The sequence below is a fragment of the Macaca thibetana genome, chromosome 11 (genome assembly GCF_024542745.1).
Source record: "Macaca thibetana thibetana isolate TM-01 chromosome 11, ASM2454274v1, whole genome shotgun sequence".
In the NCBI taxonomy this organism is placed as follows: domain Eukaryota; kingdom Metazoa; phylum Chordata; class Mammalia; order Primates; family Cercopithecidae; genus Macaca; species Macaca thibetana.
Window position 1 is genome coordinate 66,948,917 of NC_065588.1, and position 21,166 is coordinate 66,970,082.

Here is a 21,166-nt window from a genome sequence, read left to right on the forward strand (position 1 = left end):
GGGCATGGCCCTCTAGTATCACCTTCACAGCATTTATTATGATCTATAATCACCTTATTTACTGGTTTAGTTGTTTATTTTCTGTTTTCCTCACCAGAATAGAAGTTACAGGAGGGCAGGGTCCATGTCTCTCCAGCTCCTAGGATAGTATCTAGCACAAAGTAGGTACTTAATAAATGAATAGTAGGTATCTGTCTTAGTCACTTTGGACTGATATAACAAACTACTCTAGATTGGGTGCCTTAAAAACAACAGAAATTTATTTCTCACAGTTCTGGAAGCTGGAAGTCCTAGATCAAAATGCTGGTAGAGTCAGTGTTTGGTAAATGCCCACTTCCTGCTTCATAGACAGTTGTCATCTTGCTGGGTCCTCACACAGTGGAGGGGGTAAGGGAGCTCTCCAGAATAATCATCCTCCTCCTCCTCCCCTTCTCCCTCCTCCTCTTTTTGAGACAGAGTCTCACTATGTTACCCAGGCTGGAGGGCAGCGGCATGATCTCGGCTCACTGCAACATTCTCCTTCCAGGTTCAAGCAATTCTCCTGGCTCAGCCTCCTGAGTAGATGGGATTACAGGTGCCTGCCACCACACAGCTTTTTTTTCTTTTTCTTTTTCTTTTTGAGACAGAGTCTTGCTCTGTTGCCCAGGCTGGAGTGCAGTGGCACGATCTTGGCTCACTGCAACCTCCGCCTCCTGGGTTCAAGCAATTCTCCTGTCTCAGCCTCCCAAGTAGCTGGGACTACAGGCATCCACTACTACACCCAGCTAATTTTTTGTGTTTTTAGTAGAGACAGGGTTTCATCATGTTGGCCAGGCTCACTTGAACTCCTGACCGTAAGTGATCTGTCCACCTCAACCTCCCAAAGTGTTAGGTTTACAAGCGTGAGCCACCATGCCCGGACCAGAATTTCTTTTGTAAGGGTGCTGATCCCAGTCATGAAGGCTCTGTTCTCATGGCTTGATCACCTACCAAAGTTCCCATATTGGGGATTAGGTTTCGACATATGACATTTGGAGGGACATACATATTCAGTCTATAACAGTATCTAATAAATAGATTTGATAAATATAATTGTCACATCTTCTTTAGTAATTAAACACAGTGTAAATGACATAATATGCCTTAGTAATTTGTCTCCACATTCCTTTTCTTGCCTCTTGATCTGCTCCTTTGTCCTTTAGGAACTTCTCACTTGTTGTTTTGGTTCCTCAGCCCCTGAACTAATATCATCTTACAGAAAAAAACACATTCTTCAGTCCACATATAGTTTGTTACACTAACTCCTGCAATATTCAAAGATTATGTTTAAGTGGCCCTCTCTTGGGAATCGGGTAAGTGGAAGAAAATATCTTTAAATGGAAAGAGAATTCGATGCATTTTGGCTTCATTTTTCTCTCTGCACATTTCCACAAGACTCATAAACCACAGGTTGTTGGAAGGCAGAGAGGTTACTCAGCTGGCCACAGTCATTCCCAGGCTTACCCTTGGCCATGTTAGGATTCTATCTCAGTATGTAGTACTTTCTTATGCATATTATATGCAGTGATTCATGTCGATTCTTATTAGCTAGAAGAATGTGGTTAGCTTTCTGCATGTATTCAAATTCTGATATCTTCTATGTCTGCCAACAAATGCAAAGCAGCACCTAAAACAACCTGTCTTGTTATAAATTTCACAAAAGAAACCACTTAATGTTGATAGTGTCATGTGACTAAATCCTTTATTTCTTACATTTGTGGGAAGGGGGACTCAACACGAAAGCCGGGTCTTCTCATTCCTGATATTTACTCACTTGAAATAAACATTTACTGCATACCTTCTATATTCCAGGCAACAGGCAAGGTGCTGGGGATACAAAGTCTAATGAGATATGCTTCTTTGATATTTTCAAGGATCTTGTAGTCTAAACCTATGAATATAGTACTCAGAGACTGTGGACTGTGATGGAGACATGCATAGGGAGCTATGGACACACGAAACATCAGTTCCCCTCAGACAGGTAAGTTCCATCTGGGCAGTAACTTGTCTATTCCATATCTCAGTGTCTAGAACAGTGACTGGCACATAATAGGCACTCAATGAATACTTGAAAAATGAAAGAAAGAAAGAAGGAAAGAAGGAAAGAAAGAAAGAAAAAAGAAAGAAAGAAAGATAAAAATATGCTGTCCAGTAAGATTTCCTGGAAGGAAGATTGAAAAGGGGTCTTCCTATTGAGGAAGAATAGTAAGGATGGACATTCTCACTGACCCTGACCCTGCTTTGCCCTGGGATTTCAAGGGCTGGGAAAAATGCTCAGGCTGTTGCAAACCACTGTGTGAGAGGATGAAACATCTGTGAATACAACTTGGGAACAAATACATTTATTTATGTACCTTTACATCAGAATTCTGTGTTCACTGATGGTAGGACCTAAGTTTTTCTCCCTGAGACAATGCATTTCAAAGACTATTGTAGTATTATTTGGCACAAGAAAATGTGTCCTTTGAAAAACCAGGGGAAGTTTCATCAAGTCTCTTCTCTCTGCATGGCACTTTTGGACTGAGAAGTGTTTTTCAAGTAAGGATATATCAGTTGAGAACTCTGACCTCCCACTCACAGACCAACCTTCTAAGGAGGTTGGTCTTGCCTTTTGTAGTCATGTTTGTCAGTCAATCAATGGTGTTGGCTGAGGGTCTCATAGATGCAGGATAGTCGGGACTTTCTATGAGGTCATGAGAACTAGAAATGATTTTCTACATTAGTATCGAGTTTTATAAGGTGTTTCCTAAGAACAATTTGGGATACATTGAGCAGATACTTTGGTGTTACTCTCTCTGTTTTACCAAATAAAATTGAGGCTCCAATTGATATAATTAATTTGCTGAATATAATAAAGCTAAATAATGGGAGAGTTGAGTCTTAATCTTACAGTTTGGCTGTAGGTCCAGTGCTCATGCTCCTACTCTGTGTTCCCTCCAAGGGAACAGCAAGACCTGATCCACCAAGGACATAAAACAAACAAAAACCATGCTCTTGCGGCAGTATTAGGGCCTGGGGTGGAAATATTGATGTATTTGTTGATGTTTTCTGGCCATGAAAGCAACGAGATTTACCTGTTTGTGATGTGTGAGTTAAAATAAAATAGATTATGCTGCATTAACAAATGATCTCAGTCTCAGAAGCCTTTACAATAAAAGGATATTTCTCACCCATGTATACCATGTCCACAGGGAGTTCTGCTCATTGCCCCATTCTGAGGGAGGCTCCACCTTGACATGTTGCCATAATAGGCACTCCATAAATACTTGAAATACATACATAAAAGGCAGGGCAAGGAGTATGGTTAGCTGTGCCTTGGCTGTTAAAGCTCCCGCCCGGAAATGACAAATGTCAATGCACTACCATTTTGTGACCAAAGTCACATAGCAAAGTCTGTCATCAGTATTCTCCTAGGATAGGGCAATTAATATGCACGAAAAATAGTACAATCTAGCACAGTTGCTCAAGCAGCTTTCATTATATTTTAAGCTGTAAAAGCGATGGACAACACCATCGCCAAACCAGCATCTCTACATCTGAAAGACAGTCACCTGACAAGGCTGTCAACACTTTGTGTTTCTGCTGGAGGATATCTTTGTGCAGGGATATGATCTCTTTGTCAGAGAAAAAAGAAGTGGTTGCTAATCAGGGCTCTGAGTTCTCTATGCATGCAAATGACCTGCCTGAAATTGTTGAATCAAAGTAGCTAAGAAATATCTTACACTTTTTATAGCCATCCTCTAGTCTAAGGTCCATGAAGGCAAGGACTCTACCTATTTTATTTACCTATGAATATTCAGTACCTAGCACAATGCCTGATATATACAGTGTTGATAATAGCCAATATATGTGCAAGCCACTTTTTAAAGACTTTATTGTATTAGCTCTTTAAATCCTCATGACAACTCAACACAAGAAGGAGCTGTTACTATTCCCATTTTATAGATGAGGAAACTGTGGCACAGAGAGCTTACATGACATGCTTGAGTTCCTTAGAACATTAGTGAGTAGGAATTTGAACAGAGAGTTTATACTTTAACCTCTATTATTTCTTTGACTGAACAACAACAACAACAACAAAACTCTATTATATTACGTTGTAAAGAATAAATGTTGAATCTATTAATTGAGTATTCATTTTCATTTGTGAATTTGGTGGTAAGAATTAGGCTAAAAGCACTTCACTGGAAATTTATCAGAAGGTACTACCTCATGATTTTGAACCCAGCAGTCTTACTACACTAGCAGTCATAATCATCAATCAATAGCCTAGGTAAAGGCTCAATTAAGCTCTTCAAATATCATTTTGGCATTCTCTGTGAACGAGGAGCCAGGCTGTTGAGAAAATTGAAAGGTGATTCAATGAGCCAGCAGGTGGAGAAGACATAATCAGAGAAAATCAGAGGTCCAACCCATCTAATCACCCATGGAATGTGCTGGCTTCATTCTGGGTGAAGTGTTCTGTTGTTACAAATGCTACAAAATAGAGCAGCCCACACAAGTGTTACCATTTTCATTTTGGCTGGTGTTCTGAAGAGCAAGCACATGAGGACAGATGGCAAGCTGTCATTTCAGGCCTACCTTCTGGCTCACCTGCATGTAGCCACATAAAACTTTCTCATTTCCTAAGAAAGCCTTTCCTATCTCAAGTCATATTTATAGCCTCTGACTCATCCTCATTACTCCTCCTAGATATCTTAAAACCTTTCTTAAGGTCAGAAAGTCTGCCAACATAGAGCTTGCCACTTGAACTGAGGGGTTCTTCTTGAAGCACTCTAATTATATTAAAGCCTGGAGCTCCTATTTTTACTCACCAACAGGTCCAGTTTTAATGTTCACATTCTGAAACAAAATCACTTTTCCTGTTTCAGTGTTCTCTTTCAGGGTCTAAATAGATATAACTTTATCCTAGCAAATTCATCACTCTCAATGTCTAGAATAGGTGAGAATAACAAAGAATTTCCTGATCACTAGAGCAGCACTATTCATTTATGTCATAGCGTTCCTGTCGCTCTATATGCTGGATGCTCTGTGATTCATTAACAAATGATTTTGTGAGCTTTTGCATTTCTCTACGTCAGGGATTGTAAATTTAAATACATTTGGTGGCTAGACAAGTATGTAAGTAGAGTAGGGCTTGGGCCTGCTGCCCTAAAGCTCTGCCCAATTTTTGCCGTCTGGGGAAGCAGGCTTTAAGCTGCTAGATCAGTTTTTTTTTTTTCAAGAGAAGGTCAAGATTCAGATTTTTAAAAAATGTTCAATCTTCTGATTTTTAAGTGTTATCTTAATTTTAAAATATTATGGAGAAAGGGCATTTCAGGCAATGGGAACTAGAGAGAATATGATACAAATTCAAGTCATTTGATGTGATAGGGTGGAGAGTGCTTAGTGGGGAATAGCAGGAAATGGGACTAGACATTCACTTGCATTTTACTTGCAAGTGACATGGTTAGATTTACATTTATATTAGAATGGTTAAGAGGTGGTCTAAGAGGAAAAAGCTGTGGTGGGGATAGGAACCAGGAGGATATCACAACAGTCCCAGGGATCGTGTTGAGAACAGAATATGGGCAGTGTGTTAGTCCATTTTGTGTGGCTACAAAGGAATACCTGAGACTGGGTAATTTATAAAGAAAAGAGATTTATTTGGCTGATGTTCTGCAGGCTGTACAAGCATGGATGAGCACTGGCTGGACTTCTGGTGAGGCCTCAGAAAGCTTCTACTCATGGTGGGAGGTGAAGAGGGAGCAGGCATGCTACACGGTGAGAGTGGGAGCAAGGGAGAGCGGAGGAGATGCCAGGCTCCTTTAAACAACTAACTAGCTCTTTTTTGAACTATCAGAGCAAGAACTCATTACCATGGGCAGGGCACCAAGCCATTCATAAGGAATCTGCTCCCATGACCCAAACACCTCCCACCAGACCTCACCTCCAACATTAGGGATCACATTTCAACATGAGATTTGGAGGGGACAAATATACTAACTGTATGAGGCAGGGCCTTTGAGGGGAGATGGACTTAAGAGATAAATAGGAGGAAAAGAAGCAGGACGTGGTGATGGATTCAATATGGTAGTGAGGGATAAGGAAGCATAGAGGTTGTCACTCAGATTTCTATGTTGGAAAGGTGGGTCTTGACTCTTGTCATCTGTTGAGAATGTAACAAGAGGGGCAGGAACAGGTAGGCTGGAGTGGTGGGTGGGGGTAAAAATGGCGGTGATGAATTCAGTGTTTGATTAGTTTTGTACTTGTTAGACAGCCAGGTGGGCTGGAGAAAAGTTGCTGGAAGACATCAGTGTAAAGGTGGAGCTTGAACTCACGGGAGCAAATGAGAAACAGCCTGGGAACAGGAGCTGGAGTGCAACAATTTAAGGTGAAGAACAGAGGAGGATGACTTGTGAGATTAATGAAGACATAGCAGTCTCCCTCCCATCACTGTTCTTCCTCAGAGACTTAAATCCCACCATAAGCCTCAATTGGTGAGTCCAAACAATGCTTCCTCTTGGCTGCATATTGCAATGGTTTGGATCGAAGCTGACAAGTGGGAAGTTCACCTTATATGTGGCAACCTGATGAAAGACTCCTGGTGGATCTAAGTGTGACATCTGTAATAGTCCCTGAAAAGGCCCCAGGTGACATGTATTGAATACATAAACAACTTCAAGTTTTCCTGGGGCTGCTCATTCCCTCCCATGCAATTCTTCTTCAAAAGGCAACCCCAGCCAGGCATTTTATCATACTTTTAAAAGGGCCTACAATGATGTTGGCTCTGACTATCGGTGGGCTTTCTAGATATTCAGGCAGTTATTGATTTCTGAATCTGCCCTGGCACATTTGCAGGGAACAGGAACCTTGTGTTTTGCCATAGATAACAGTCTCCTGGGCTTAGGCTACAGTTAACTGAAAATATCACTTAGCACTGGGGCACCAGAGACACCTTTGCTGTTATTATGGGACACATAGTACCTTTAGAATATGGCAACCATACAGCATTTCTGAAACTTATTTCTAGAGATAAATCTATTTACATTTTGCTTATGTAATCTTTAAAAAATGTTTTATTCATTTTAAGTTTTTAGTTTTTACAGGGCTGTGTGCTTTTGCTCCATATTTATGGTGACAAGCTTATATATCTGTATAGCAAAGCCTCATGAATGACAATGTTCTCAGCTGTCTGCCACTGCACATCCCCACATTTCTTAGACCACCTAAATGAAAATTTCCACATTTGAGATCTCCCTTGTTCAATCTTGTCAGACTGTTCAAATAACATGGTTAGCGCAAAATGCAAAATTGGTTCACTTTCTCAAATTAGTTTGGTGTTGGCATCCAGTAGAGAAACTACTTTCATTATCTCATGTTGAAATATATTCATAACATTCATTTCAATATTTCATATTTCATTATTCTAGTGGTTCAAACCACTAGAGTTCACATGATGAGAATGTTATTAACTGCTGCTTTTTTCCATGGTTAGAATCATGCCTAGGACATAGCAGGCACTCAATATGTAATTACTGAATAGTAGAAGGAAGTTATTTCCAGGTAATCCTTCAGAGTAATTCTGTCGAAAAGAGCATTTTAAGGAGAACAATCATATTGTTATTCTAGGAGGCAGTATTTACCATTCTACAGATAAGGCATCCTGATCATTTGCCTTCCTGGCTGGAGAATATTTTTCTAGCATCTCTTATTGGAAGTAGTTGATGCTCAAAATTACATTAGAGTCAAACAATATGTCTACAATTAGTGTGGGGATGATTTGATGAAGAGAGCCTTGACTTAGAGTCAAAGACTTGGGTTTGATACTTACCCATTCTTACACCACTGTGTGCTCTTAAGAAAGACATTTAAGGGCTGGGTGCGATGGCTCACGCCTGTAATCCCAGCACTTCAGGAGGCCGAGGTGGGCGGATCATGAGGTCAGGAGATCGAGACCATCCTGGCTAACATGGTGAAACCCCGTCTCTACTAAAAATACAAAAAATTAGCCGGGCATGGTGGCGGGCACCTGTGGTCCCAGCTACTCAGGAGGCTGAGGCAGGAGAATGGCATGAACCCGGGAGATGGAGCTTGCAGTGAGCCGAGATCGTGCCACGGCACTCCAGCCTGGGCGACAGAGCGAGACTCCGTCTGAAAGAAAGAAAGAAAGAAAGAAAGAAAGAAAGAAAGAAAGAAAGAAAGAAAGAAAGAAAGAAAGAAAGAAAGAAAGAGAGAGAGAGAGAGAGAGAGAAAGGCAGACAGAAAGAAGGAAAGACAGAAGGAAAGACAGAAGGAAAGACAGAAGGAAAGACAGAAGGAAAGAAAGACAGAAAGACAGAAAGAAAGAAAGACAGAAGGAAAGAAGGAAGGAAAGAAGGAAAGAAAGACAGAAAGAAAGACATTTAACCTCTCTCAAGAGGACTTTCTCTTCTGTAAAATCGGATAATAGCTCCCATAAAAACTTGTTAGATAAATGAGTATAAGTACTTCCTTTTCAACTTTTCAGACTCAGGAACAAAGAAAGAAGAAAATAATTAAAAATAATTAAGAAGGTATTGTAGGTTTTGTCCTACCTTTTGAGATTGCTTTTACGATTAAAAGAGACTATACCCGTAAATGCCCTTTGTATACCTAAAATTGCTATTTGAGAGGTCAGGCAATTGCTTATAATTAGTGTTCAGTAATTTGTAGTTAGTGCTAAGGGATTACTATAAATTAACTTATAGTATAATATTGTTAATTAGAGTAGATCCTGATTAGGATTTGAATGGGGTTTCAGTAGTTTCATATATACTTCCTGTGTACTCTATGTTCCATTTTTAATAAGTGATGGTGACTGAGCAGAGAAACACGGCCTGAGTACCTATTAAGTACATAGAAAGTGACAGGTGAGTATTCAATGTCATCATGAGATGTTGTTACACTGCCAGGCAAGCCGCTTATTTATTCCATGAACACTGATTAAAAACTGACTATAATGTACTGAGCACATGGTAAAGAAAACTGGTAGAGCACACATTTCTTTACTTTAATACAGTCTCTCTAGGTACTGAAGACAAATATTAACTTCTAGTTCCAAGCTTTCATGCTAGAAAAGTAAAACCTTAACTTTTGATTTTTCTTCAAATTTTCTTCCAGATGTGTCATAATGAATATCAATTTTAATAAAATAAACATTTCATGACAAACATAAGTGGATTAATTGTTGGGGAAAGTCAGCCCAGATCTTTTCATTTTTATTTTACTCTCCCCAGTATACGTAATTCATTGAAATAGTAGCTCAATAAACTCCTACTTAGCTAACATTTTGCAGAGGGGCCATTCTGGTCCATAAAGTCATACTTCTGTTAACAAGCTCTCCCTCATACCTGTCTCCTTTTCCCCCTTTTCACTATTGCTCCCACAGATTTGGCCAACATCTTCTCTCTCTTATTGGGATGCTCATTGCATTGGCCATCCTGTCTGCAGCCTGTCTTCCACATTGTTGCAGAAGGACTCTGCTACTACTTTAACCTGGTGATGTCATTCACTAGCTCAGATAACCTCAGTGGTTTCTCACCTACAGGATAGAATCCAGGCACCCTTGAATGGCAGGTATGAGTTGGTCCCTGTCTACCAGAGCTATCTCATCTCTTCCTCTCTGCTTATGAACCGGGAACAATTCTAATGACGGTACCTCAAGACATGTGTGTGTGTGTGGTTTTTTTTTTTTTCTCTGACTGGTGTGCTCTTGCTTCATCTGCCTGCTTAGAAACACCCTACTTTTCCTTTAAATCTGAATGCATACATTACACCTTCTACAAATGTTTTCCTTACCCTCTCTGGGAAGCTTAGATAATTTTGCTGCACTTCTGCAGAAATAGAACATATCACCACAAATCATAAAATTGTTTTGGACCAAAGGTCAAAACCTTAACATGATCAACCATACCCCATGTGATCTAGCCCCTTCTCATCACTCTCCTACCTTTCTTCCACTAGGATCACTATGTTCAACTCACATTGACCTTGAAAGTGCATGCTCCTTGCTGCCTCAGGACCTTGGTACGTGCTATTTCTTCAACCTGAAGTCTCTCTGGATCTCCACTCCTGCTCCCCACTCCCACTTCCACTCTTTGCTTGGCTATCTCTTATTCACCCTTTAGATTTTACCAGCTGCTACTTTATCAGGGAAGCTTTTCTTAACCTCTCAGACCGTGTTCCCCAGTTACATGCTCACACTGCCTACACATTCAGAGAACGTTATTGACCATTCTGATCTCAACGATAGTATGTGTTCAATATATAATTAACTGAATGAATAATACATCTCTATGTAAACATTTATCTTGCTGATTATACATGTTATATATTTTATCACTAAACTGTAAGCTCTCTAAAGAAAAATTATCTTATTTAAAATATTTTGAAATATTTAAGGTATATAAATGTATAAAACATAGTACTCCAAATAAGAAGTCTGTCAAAGTCAATGAAGCCAGAATACAATTGGGAACAAGAGGCTTTAAAAAAAGGCAAGAAGAGACAAAAGAAGTTGTGGGTATAAATGTAGGCCCAATAGAAACCCAAGATACTGTACACTGCATTGAGCCTCCACATCTGGTTCCACTTTTGGCTTTCCCAGCTGAAAATTTCCTCACATCCCTGGATGTGGCTTTTAGTCAGTGAAATGAAAGATGCTGAGCTATATAATCTGTAAGTGCTTTTCTATTTCCTATATTTCATGCTGCTGAGACCATTTGGCTGCCTTGATAAGCACTAATCAGCTAGTTTGACAGAAAAATATTCATCAATTCGCTGGATCTAAGAATACAGTAATAACAAACAGTTTCTTCTACTACAGTCTCAGAACATGCTTCTGACACGAGATGTGTGGGGGCTGTCCTCCACACATCAAGCAAGAAATCAATTCTAGAGCAGCTCACGGAACTCAGGGAAACATGTTTACAGGTTTATTATAAAACGTATTTAAAAGGATACAGACAAAAAGATGTATAGGGTGAGACATATGGAAAGGAATGCTGAGGTTTCATGCCCTCTCTGGGTATGCCACCCTCTAGAAACCTCCACATGTTCAGCTATCTGGAAACCTACTCCTTTTTTGGGTTTTTATGGAGGCTTCATTACATAGGCATGATGATTAAGTCACTGCCCACTGGTGATCAACATAACCTTCAGATCCCTCCCTTTCCTCGAGGTTGAGGATTGGGGCTGAAAGTCATAATCCTCTAATCCTGCTGTGGTCTTTTGGGTGCCAGCCCAGATCCTGAGCTACCCATAGGTTGCCAGCCTTCAGTCAACTCATTAGCATACAAAAGACACTTATCACTCTGAAGATTCTAAGGATCTTAAGAGTTGTATGCCAGGAAACGAGGACAAAGGCCACATACATATTTCCCAATATTACAGCAGAATACTATGATTTCTCCACCATAAGTTCAATTTATGCATTTCTTTTGCTATTACAGAGAGAGCTATTGACCTGAAATGTCTTGTCTTTACTTTGATCCTGAAGACTGGATCTCACTTTCTCTGCATTTCTTTACAAAACAAACAAAAATTTCCAAATACTCAGAAAGCATCTTAAGGATATTGACAATAAATAATCTATTGAGGGTTGGGTCCTCAAGACTCGCCCACATCACTACATTAGGATAGATGTGTTTTCATGAATGAGGTTGCATATTTACAGTCTAACATGGATTTGGTCTCAAAGCAATCCAATTTGCTTAAGTAGGGCTACTAACTGTTTAGCATTAGTTTTATCTACTCTAAAGGTCAATAACACTAAAACATAAGACCTGCTCATGTCATTCTTTCCTAATGCATCTTGACAAAGGAGAAAGCTCTTGTATGCTGTCAGCATAAAGATGATTTGCATCACGCATCATTGATCGAGACTATTTGGGAGTGGGAGAGAAGAATCTGGGCTATTTGGAATTTCAGGTTATTTTGTTGGCTGGGAAAGGACACTTAAATTCAGAATATGGCAGAGGCATATAACTGGAAACCAAAATAAATAAAAATGATGTCACAGGAACATAGCAAAGAAAAAGATTATAAGCTGGTAGCAAAGGCTAGTGAAGCTACCATGGGCAAACATGGACATAGAGTGAAGTATAAGGACAGTAAATGGGCACCTAGAAATTAATCAAAATTAGGAAAATTATAGCAGAAGCCAGGTGAGAATATACCTGAAGGCCTGCGACAAATCTGGTTTGACTAATGGGGATTGTTCTAGCTCTGTGGACAGAGATTGCTAATTAATCCTCCCAATCCTCTCTCCATTTTTTGTTAACGAGTAGAATCTTCCAAGTGTCCACTGAACATATGGACACAAATCTGTAGATTACACTTCCCTGAGTCCCTTGCAACTTGGTATGGCTATGTAACTAAATTCTGGCTAATGAGATGTTTATTGAGGTCATGCATACACCTTCCTGCATACCTCAAACAGAAGCTGTTTGCTGTCCACTTCTTTTCTTTATCTATGAAGAGCCATGTGGACAAGGGTTATTCCCTAAAACATAATAGAGCTGCTAGAAAGACAAGGGTCTCTGGATAAACTCATAGATCAGAAGTATCCTATCCACCTGGTCTGCCTGCCAGGACAAATTTTTGTAGAAAAATGAAGTATAGCCACTGAACTAATATCCCAACTCAGTCATTGTTTCCCTCTTTATTCTGTGTGTGTATGTGTGTGTGTGTGTGTGTGTGTTAAAGGTGTCCAGTACATCATTGACCATTTGAACATCATTGACCATTTGAACAGCATTACTTCAAGTCAGATGACTGATATTACTTAAAATTAAGGGAAAAAAATCTTAGAAATGTGCAACTGCAACATTTTCTTCTGTAGTTGCAGCATATGCTTCATTTGTGAAGTTATACAGATGATTTAAAAACTATTATTATATCCAGTGTAATTCTGTCAGCATTGGTTTAGTTAATTAAAGTTAGGAGGATAAAACATTCCATGAAACATTATCCATATGGTTTGCAACTAACCTTTGTTTTAATGGTGTAAGAACACCCATAAACAGGAAGTAAAAGAAATTATTAGTGGATTACCAACTTTGTGATAAATCCAACAGAACCTGGCTACTGTGTGCTTCTGGGCTCCTCCTTTTGGTAACTGGCTGCTTGTGCTCACGTGTGGGCCAGGTATAGAGCTTTGCTTCTCTCCTCCTGTGGAGCCAGGATACTGGTTGGTACCCTTATTTGAGCTTAAAATTCCTTTCTTAGAACCAGATAAAACTAGTAGTTGTTCGAAATCAAAGTGCCTATGCTGTCCTGAAACATTAATACCCTCTTCTTGGCCTGACTACTTCCCTATAAATGTCACCATGTTTTTGGATTTCAAAACATGAATTAAGTAACTGTCTGTTGCTGGATTCTGATTCTGTGATTATTCCTGAATGCCACTGTATTAATTTCCTGTCATTGCCATAATGAATTACCTCAACCTGATTGACTTAATTAATACAGATATAACGTATATCTCTGTAGGTCAGAAATCTGACATGGTCTTACTAGGCTAAAATCAAAGTATCACTGGGGCCATGTTCCTTTCTGCAGGTTCTGGAGGGGAATCTAGTTGTTGTTTTTTTTTTTTCCTCGTTTCAGCTTCTACAGGTTACTGTGTTCCTTGTCTTGTGGCCCCTTTCTTCCATCTCCAAAGCCAGAATTGCCATGCTATGTTTGGCTGACACTGCATTCTTCTGACTTCCTCTCCTGTCTTTCTCTCCCACTTTTAAGGTCCCTTGTGATTGCTTTGGGTCCAGAAATCCAGGATCAGCTTCCATGTCAAGGTCAGCTGATGAGCAACCACAATTCCGTCTGCAGCCCTTTGCTATGTAAAGTAACACATTCGCAGTTCCCAGGAACTAGGATGTGGACATCTTTGTGGGGCCATTATTTAGCCTATCACAGCCACTTTTGAGATAAGTAGATTAGTTCCGGGGTTTCCGATTCTATAATAGCTAGATCACTTTTTTAACTTGACCTTTCCCAGCACAGGGCAGAGGTTTAAGAGAGTGACCAACTGGGATAAAAGCACATGAGAGGGTTAAAAATGAATCATCTTAAGAAAGCCATAGAACATATTTACTGCAAATTTCTCACTATGTCAAAAGGTCTGGGACCGTGTGGGGAGGGGTAGGAGTTATCTTTGTGTCTCCATTTGAGCACATTAATACGTCTCACTGAATTGCAAGGAGTTAAGATAAAGGGCATTCCAGAATAGTCTCTTCCAACAAAATTATCACAACAGTGGCCAGGTTCACTAGAGATACTATGACATCACCGTGCCATTCATGACCAATATTATCAGTGTGGTCAGATCATCTGCCTTTCTGTCTTGAGTTTTTATGGCTTTTTTTTTTTTCTTTCTTCTAAAACTGGGCTTATCTCAGAGATAAAACAGCCCTGCAACCAAGTTCTTCTGCACTATCAGTAACTAAGCCTTGAGTTGGTCTAGGAGAATTTCCTGCACTAAACCTTTTCCCTGCCCCAGAAAAGCCATATGGTCAGAAATTCCATTCTAGCTCATACTGCCATTAGAGGCATTAGAGGCATTAGAATCAGACTCTACTCTATCCCCACCCCCCCCAAAAAATTGCATTTCATAAATAGCAACAGCCAGCTTTATCCTGAATCACCTGTGAATCAGCAAGAAAGTAAAATACAGCCTCTCAATATGCTAAATGAAAAAAAGATTTGATTTTAAATTTATCAATGTAGTGTGGGCACTTCAATTTCCCATAGAGTTATTGCATAGTTTTCCACATTTCTTGTTTTTTTTCATTTGCATCACAGACTGGAAATCCTGCACTTCTCAGCTGTTCTCTCTACTCTCTTGAGTGATTTTCCAGAAATGATTACTATTTCTAGAACTTAAGTCTCACAACCTGACTCCCTGACTCTGAGTTGATGGACTCAGAGTCCATAAAAAATAGCTGAAAACTGGTGTGATTGCACACGATCTGATGTTTAACGTTGTAAAGTAAGAAAACTTTTTTCATAGGAATTGAAAATAACTTACAGAACAAAAGTGAACATCAAGTCTGACTTTAGATTGAATAATACTTGTAAAAATATTCAACATGTCCCAAATTTTTTTTTTTTTTTTTTGAGACGGAGTCTCGCTCTGTCACCCAGGCTGGAGTGCAGTGGCCGGATCTCAGCTCACTGCAAGCTCTGCCTCCCGGGTTTACGCCATTCTCCTACCTCAGCCTCCCAAGTAGCTGGGACTACAGGCGCCCGCCACCTCGCCCGGCTAGTTTTTTTGCATTTTTTAGTAGAGACGGGGTTTCAGTGTGTTAGCCAGGATGGTCTTGATCTCCTGACCTTGTGATCCGCCCGTCTCGGCCTCCCAAAGTGCTGGGATTACAGGCTTGAGCCACCGCACCCGGCCCAAATATTTTATTTAAGCTGAATAAAAGTAAAGACATCATTTTCCTAAATCTAATAGGGATTTCTAATACAAAATGCAATAGCCTTTATTTTTTCATTTAATTTCTCATGGTATTAGTTTTCACTATAAATTCAAAACCCAATTATCATTTTCATAATGAGAATATATGAATGGGCACATGGTACTTATAAAACAATTTACTAATACCTCATGGATAAGCCTTCCTGTTAATATCTCCATGGTGGTCTATTAGCATTGTCAATTTCCCTTAGGTAATATCAGCACCAGGTCCCATATCTTCAAATTTAATTTTACAAAAGGTTTTTTCAAATAACAATATTAATATATTCCCTGAAGTAATTTACAGCCATATTTCCTCTTAAAAAGCCCTATAAGGCAATTCCTACAGAAACAAAAATGTATGTATGACCAACTGCTATGACTTTTTATGCATGACGTGTGAATTTTGTTTTTTAGATTACTATATTTTACCTTTTCCCTATAATTCTCTGTAAGTAACACAAGAGATTATAATGAGTATAATCAGATCTGTAGAATTATTGAATTCCTCAGATACTGTTCTTTTGGAACTGTTTGTTTAATGAGATCCCAAATACCTGCTCTATGCTTAACCTTGGGTTGTTCCCAGCATAAAGATTAGCTGTTAGATACTTAGTACATTTATTTATGAAATGCATGTTGGTTTCCTGTGGCTGCTGTTAAGAAGCTACCACAAAATAGGCGGCTTAAAACAAAGGAAATTTATTCTCACACAGTCTGGGAGGCCAGAGTCCGAAATCAAAATGTTGCAGGGCTGCACTCCCTCCCCACAAAAATGGAGAATCTGTTCTTTGCCTCTGCCAACTTCTGGCGGTTGTTGGCATTGTTTGACTTGTGACCATTTCACTCTAACCTTTGTCTCTATGGTCACATTGCCTTCGTCTGTGTGTCTTGTCTTCTGTCTGTTTCAAATCTACCTCTGCCTTTCTCTTAAAAAGACACTTGTCATTGGATTGAGAGCTTTCCAGGATTGTTCAGTATGACCCCTTCATGTCAAGAGTCTGAATCACATCTGCAAAGACTCTTTTTCCAAAATAAGAGAATAGTCACAGATTCCAGAGATTTGGCATGGATATCTTTTGGGGCACCATTTTTTGGCTTACCACAAATTTTTAAATTTGTTTGACTTGAAATCTTCTAGTTCTTTTGCCTTATAATTCCATTGTTCTCTCAGCATATTTAATTTGAAGAGCTAGAAATAATTCTAGAACATTTTGTGCAGATAGGCCCTACTTAGATATCTTAAGAAGCTTATTCTAATCAAGTTTGTATTTTACTCCAGGAGTTGAAATAAATCACCCACAAAATGAAAAAATGAAGACATACTTGTACAAAAAAGTGACAAGTGACAATTGTCTTTGTCTAATTGACTTTGTCACACTGAGAACAGAGGCTGGCAAAGAGCAGCCACTAAAAAAAGGATGTGTTGATTAGGTAAAACAATGAATAGAAGGAATAAACTAGACTTTGACTTCTGCAATCTCACCTCTGTTAGTCTTTTTCCTCTCTGGTTATGGTTCCTCTTATCCCAGAAATGTAGATTGCAAATTAAACAGGTTACAAAAGTCTTTATGAACTGAAAGCATTTAAAAATGTTTAACTTTCTCATGAAATGTAAATGGCTAATATTTATTGAACATTAATTGTGTGCTTAGGCTCTCTGCACCTGAACATAAATATCTAAAATTATAATATTAATATTATACAACCATAGAAGGTAACCCATCTTCATAGTTAAGTGCACTTTAATGAACTCTCCAATTGCTCTGTAAGATATATGGAGTGAAGTTCAGAGCCTGCTGAGGCCTGTTGACAAGTGGATTCACTCCTAGTAAGATTGTATGATTCTGTACCGACTAGTTGTCTATTTACTAAAAGTCAGTATGTGTTTCCAAACCTGTTTGTGCTATCTTTATTATTGTAATTGATGTAATTTAAGAACTGTTATGTAGAATGACTACTATGAGTACCAAAAGCAGATTGTTATTTCTATGAAAATTAAGTTGAAAGCTTTGAGACATAAATGTTGCTGAAATTTTTTTTTTTTTTTTTTTTTTTTTGAGTCAGAGTTTTGCTCTTTTTGCCCAGGCTGGCGTGCAGTGGCACAATCTCGGCTCACTGCAACACCAGCCTCCCAGGTCCAGGTGATTCTCCTGCCTCAGCCTCCCGAGTAGCTGGGATTACAGGTGTCTGCAACCATGCCCAGCTAATTTTTGTATTTTCAGTGGAGGCAGGGTTTCACCATGTTGGCCAGGCTGGTCTCAAACTCCTTACCTCAGGTGGTCCACTCACCTCGGCCTCCTGAAGTGCTGGGATTATAAGCGTGAGTCATCATGCTTAATATATACTATATTAATATATACTATATTTGGACTTGACTTATATGATAGTTTTAGTTTGAATTTAAGGCTCATCATTTACAAAATTCCAATAGGCTTCAGTTGGGTACTACGGAAAAAGAGCCCAATTTACAGAAAGTAAAAAAGTCAATACAATTTATATATATGATATATGCCTAGCATTACACTAGATATGATATTAAAATACCAATATAGTATAAGTCATGTTTCATGTGCTTAAGGAATTAGAATTTGGTTGAGGGTAAGACCAAAACAACAATATCAGAAAGAACAATAATCAATATATGGGATGCAAAAGTCTCAGGTATATCTTGTGAATACGTAAAAAGAATGTATAAGGAAGGATTTATGTGGGCTGTTACAATCAAAGTTTCAAAAAGGAAACTGGCTTTGAACTGGACATGGAAAAAGGAAGATTTGAAAAGTTAGGGTAGACAGTTGGAGTTAATTCTAAAGACTGTGAATGCAGATCTTGTGGGCTGCAGGTGTTCACTTCCTTCTAGGAAGGTTTCAGTGGTGGGTGAGAGTTGACAGAATGCAAAAGTGGAAGGAGAAAGAAGCTTATAGGTGTGCACAGGAAAATCTCCCTAAAACAAGAGAAAGTCATAAGTATAAAAAAGGGAAAATATTTGGAAGGACTTATCTTGATTAGAAAAACAAACCAAAAAAAAAAAAAAAAAAAGAAAGGACAGAAATAATACTGAACCATACCAGTGATTGCACTGGACAAAACCTTAATGTGTGTACATCATCTAAGAGTAAAGACTGAAAAGTGGGAGTCACAGTAGGACACATTTAGAAAGGATTCCTTTATGAGCTTAGAGCAGTAACATTTACAGTGCTTTTTTTTATATCCCTTTAGGATGACTCCTGTATGCTTCCAGAATTAATCCAATCTCTCTCCCTTCCTTCCTTTCCTTCTCCCAGCTCTCCATATTTTTTAATTAGCCCAAAAAGTCTATTATTTCCTTTAAGAACGACCTCAACTACATCATGAATTTTAAGTCTTCATTGGATAAAATGCCTAAGAAAGGAGAAGATGCAGTGCCCAGTAGTTATATAAATGGTTGCATGAATGCAACCTAGGAAGTTAAAATTAGAAAATCCAGAAAGAAGGGAGAGCAATTCGATAAATTTCTACATTTCTCTCTGTGAAGTCACTACCACTGATGTTTGGTGATCTAGTTCTTCTATAATCTTCTGAAATAAGGTAATAAACCTGCCTTTCCTGAACCGAAGTGCCCTGAGTTTGGATTTATGACCAATTGTTTCAGAGTGTTAACATGAATCATAGTGCTTCAGTGGGACAAGAGAAGAAAAGCAATTTCAATACTTAAAAATAACAAAATGAAAGAAAATATAGACCAAGAATGGAAAATAAATGGATAGTTAAATGCAAGTATATGTAACCCAACTAAGCAACAACTAAAGGATTATACGATAATAATCACCAAATGTTTGAAGCATCTAAATAACAAAGTAGAAAACAAATTAGTTGGCTTGAAGGATAGTGCTATGGTTAATTAACATGGAAAGAAATGAGCAAAGAAAACACTTATTTTCACTAGCTATGGACCAGAAAAAAGCTTTAGGTTCATTCAAAGACTAGATTATGAGATTACATACAAAAAAAACTCATAGGAAGCTTTTCAGAGAGAGCTGTAAAAATGTGGCTTATGAGCATCTTGGAGGCAAACTGGCATCTCACCAGACATGGCCCAGAGGAAGTGTGGAGTCCTGAACATAGGTACCTGGCATGGGTAGGCACTTAAGACTCACTTGTTTATTTTAATAAATGGTTATTTTAGTTATGAAGAAGAAAGCGTATATAGGCATTGCTATTGTGTGAATGTTTGTGTCCTTTCAAAATTCTTGTTGAAATCCTAACCCTCAAGGTGATAGTGTCAGGAGGTGGGGCCTTTAGGATTGATTAGATCATGAGGGCAGATCCCTCATGAATGGGACTAGTCCCCTTACAAAAGAGGCCAGGAGAGAGGGGGCTTGTTTGCCCCCTTCCACCATGTGAGGATGCAAAGGGAAAGCACCACTTATGAACCAGAGAGTGAGCCCTCACCAGACTCCAAATCTGCCGGGTCCTTGATCAGGAACTTCACAGCCTCTAGAAATGTAAGAGATCAAATTTAATTGCTTAAAAACTACCTGGTTTAGTGTATTTCATCGTAGCAGCCTGAATGGACTCAGATAGGCATCTGTCTTTCCTCAATCTCTCCACAGCTTTCCCTGCTTGTCTCAGCACAATATTTCTCTGAACTGAAATTGCTTATGGGTACCTGCCTCTTCCCTCCCTCTCATGCCACTGTGTAAACTCCTGGCATGAAGATCTTTCCTGGTGTGTCCAGACACTGTACATCCTAGTGCCTGATATCTTGTGAAACTCAATGATGGAAGACTAACTTTCCTGCTTTGAAGGATGTGAAAAACAAACACCTGACATGAGAACTTGGATGTTAAGTACAAAAGTTATGGCAAGAGACCTAGCTCTGCCACAGTTTATGCAGCTGTAAGATCAATATAACAATGGTGCCTATATCACGGGAGTTGTGTGAAGCTTAAATGTAGCACAAGTAATGTGCTTAGCACTTTGCCTGGCTTGGAGTAGCTGGTCATTAATTGTTAGTTCATTATTATTTATTATCAATGCACCAAACTTATGGTCAAACCACAAACATAATCAAAACATTTGGCCCAACATATTCTCTCTAAAAGCCAATAGAAATTATAATATGGTCAGTCTAGTTGGCTGATATTTCAGATGACTGAAAATATTTTTTTCTGCCTGTATTATTGCGGGAAACTGATAAATTTACATCTCAAAATATGAGGTTTTGGGGCTGTGGTTGTCTAATCGCCACCTCCTTCAATTTGCTTGGTGAGGTTAAATTTTGGAAAGACTGGGTGAGCCATACTCTTCCTCTCCATTCTCCATTTGAACCAAGTTTAAAAAGTTTTTATTGTTCCTACTTCACCAAAATAAAAATGCCAGTTAATGGGATTTGTCCATAACGAGCTTTGAATTTAATCCTCCCACAACCGTAACGCTTAGAGAGAAAGAATTTTTAAATTTCAAAATTTTGTGGTTCTAAGTTCCAGATGGACACTTAGAGGTTCCAGAAAGACTCAAACAATAAAGAAATTTGGCTGTATTTTCACTTCAAGTAGTATTTGTTCTATTTTTTGGTAAAGAACAGCTTAAAAATAGTTGTAACATATAATTTGTGTTACTTGACTTTCATAAAGATTTTCCGTGAAAATAACTTGTAGTCAGTTGCTTTCGGGGTATCCCCTTCATCTTTTCCCTGAGATTCTGAAG

The 21,166-nt window shown here is 38.9% G+C and overlaps 1 protein-coding gene across 1 annotated transcript in view; it reads right to left on the reverse strand.

The window, feature by feature from the left end:
• The window catches only part of PTPRR (protein tyrosine phosphatase receptor type R), a 279,496-nt gene that overhangs the window by 185,998 nt on the left and 72,332 nt on the right, over positions 1-21,166 (reverse strand). The gene's annotated exons all lie outside the window — the stretch shown is intronic.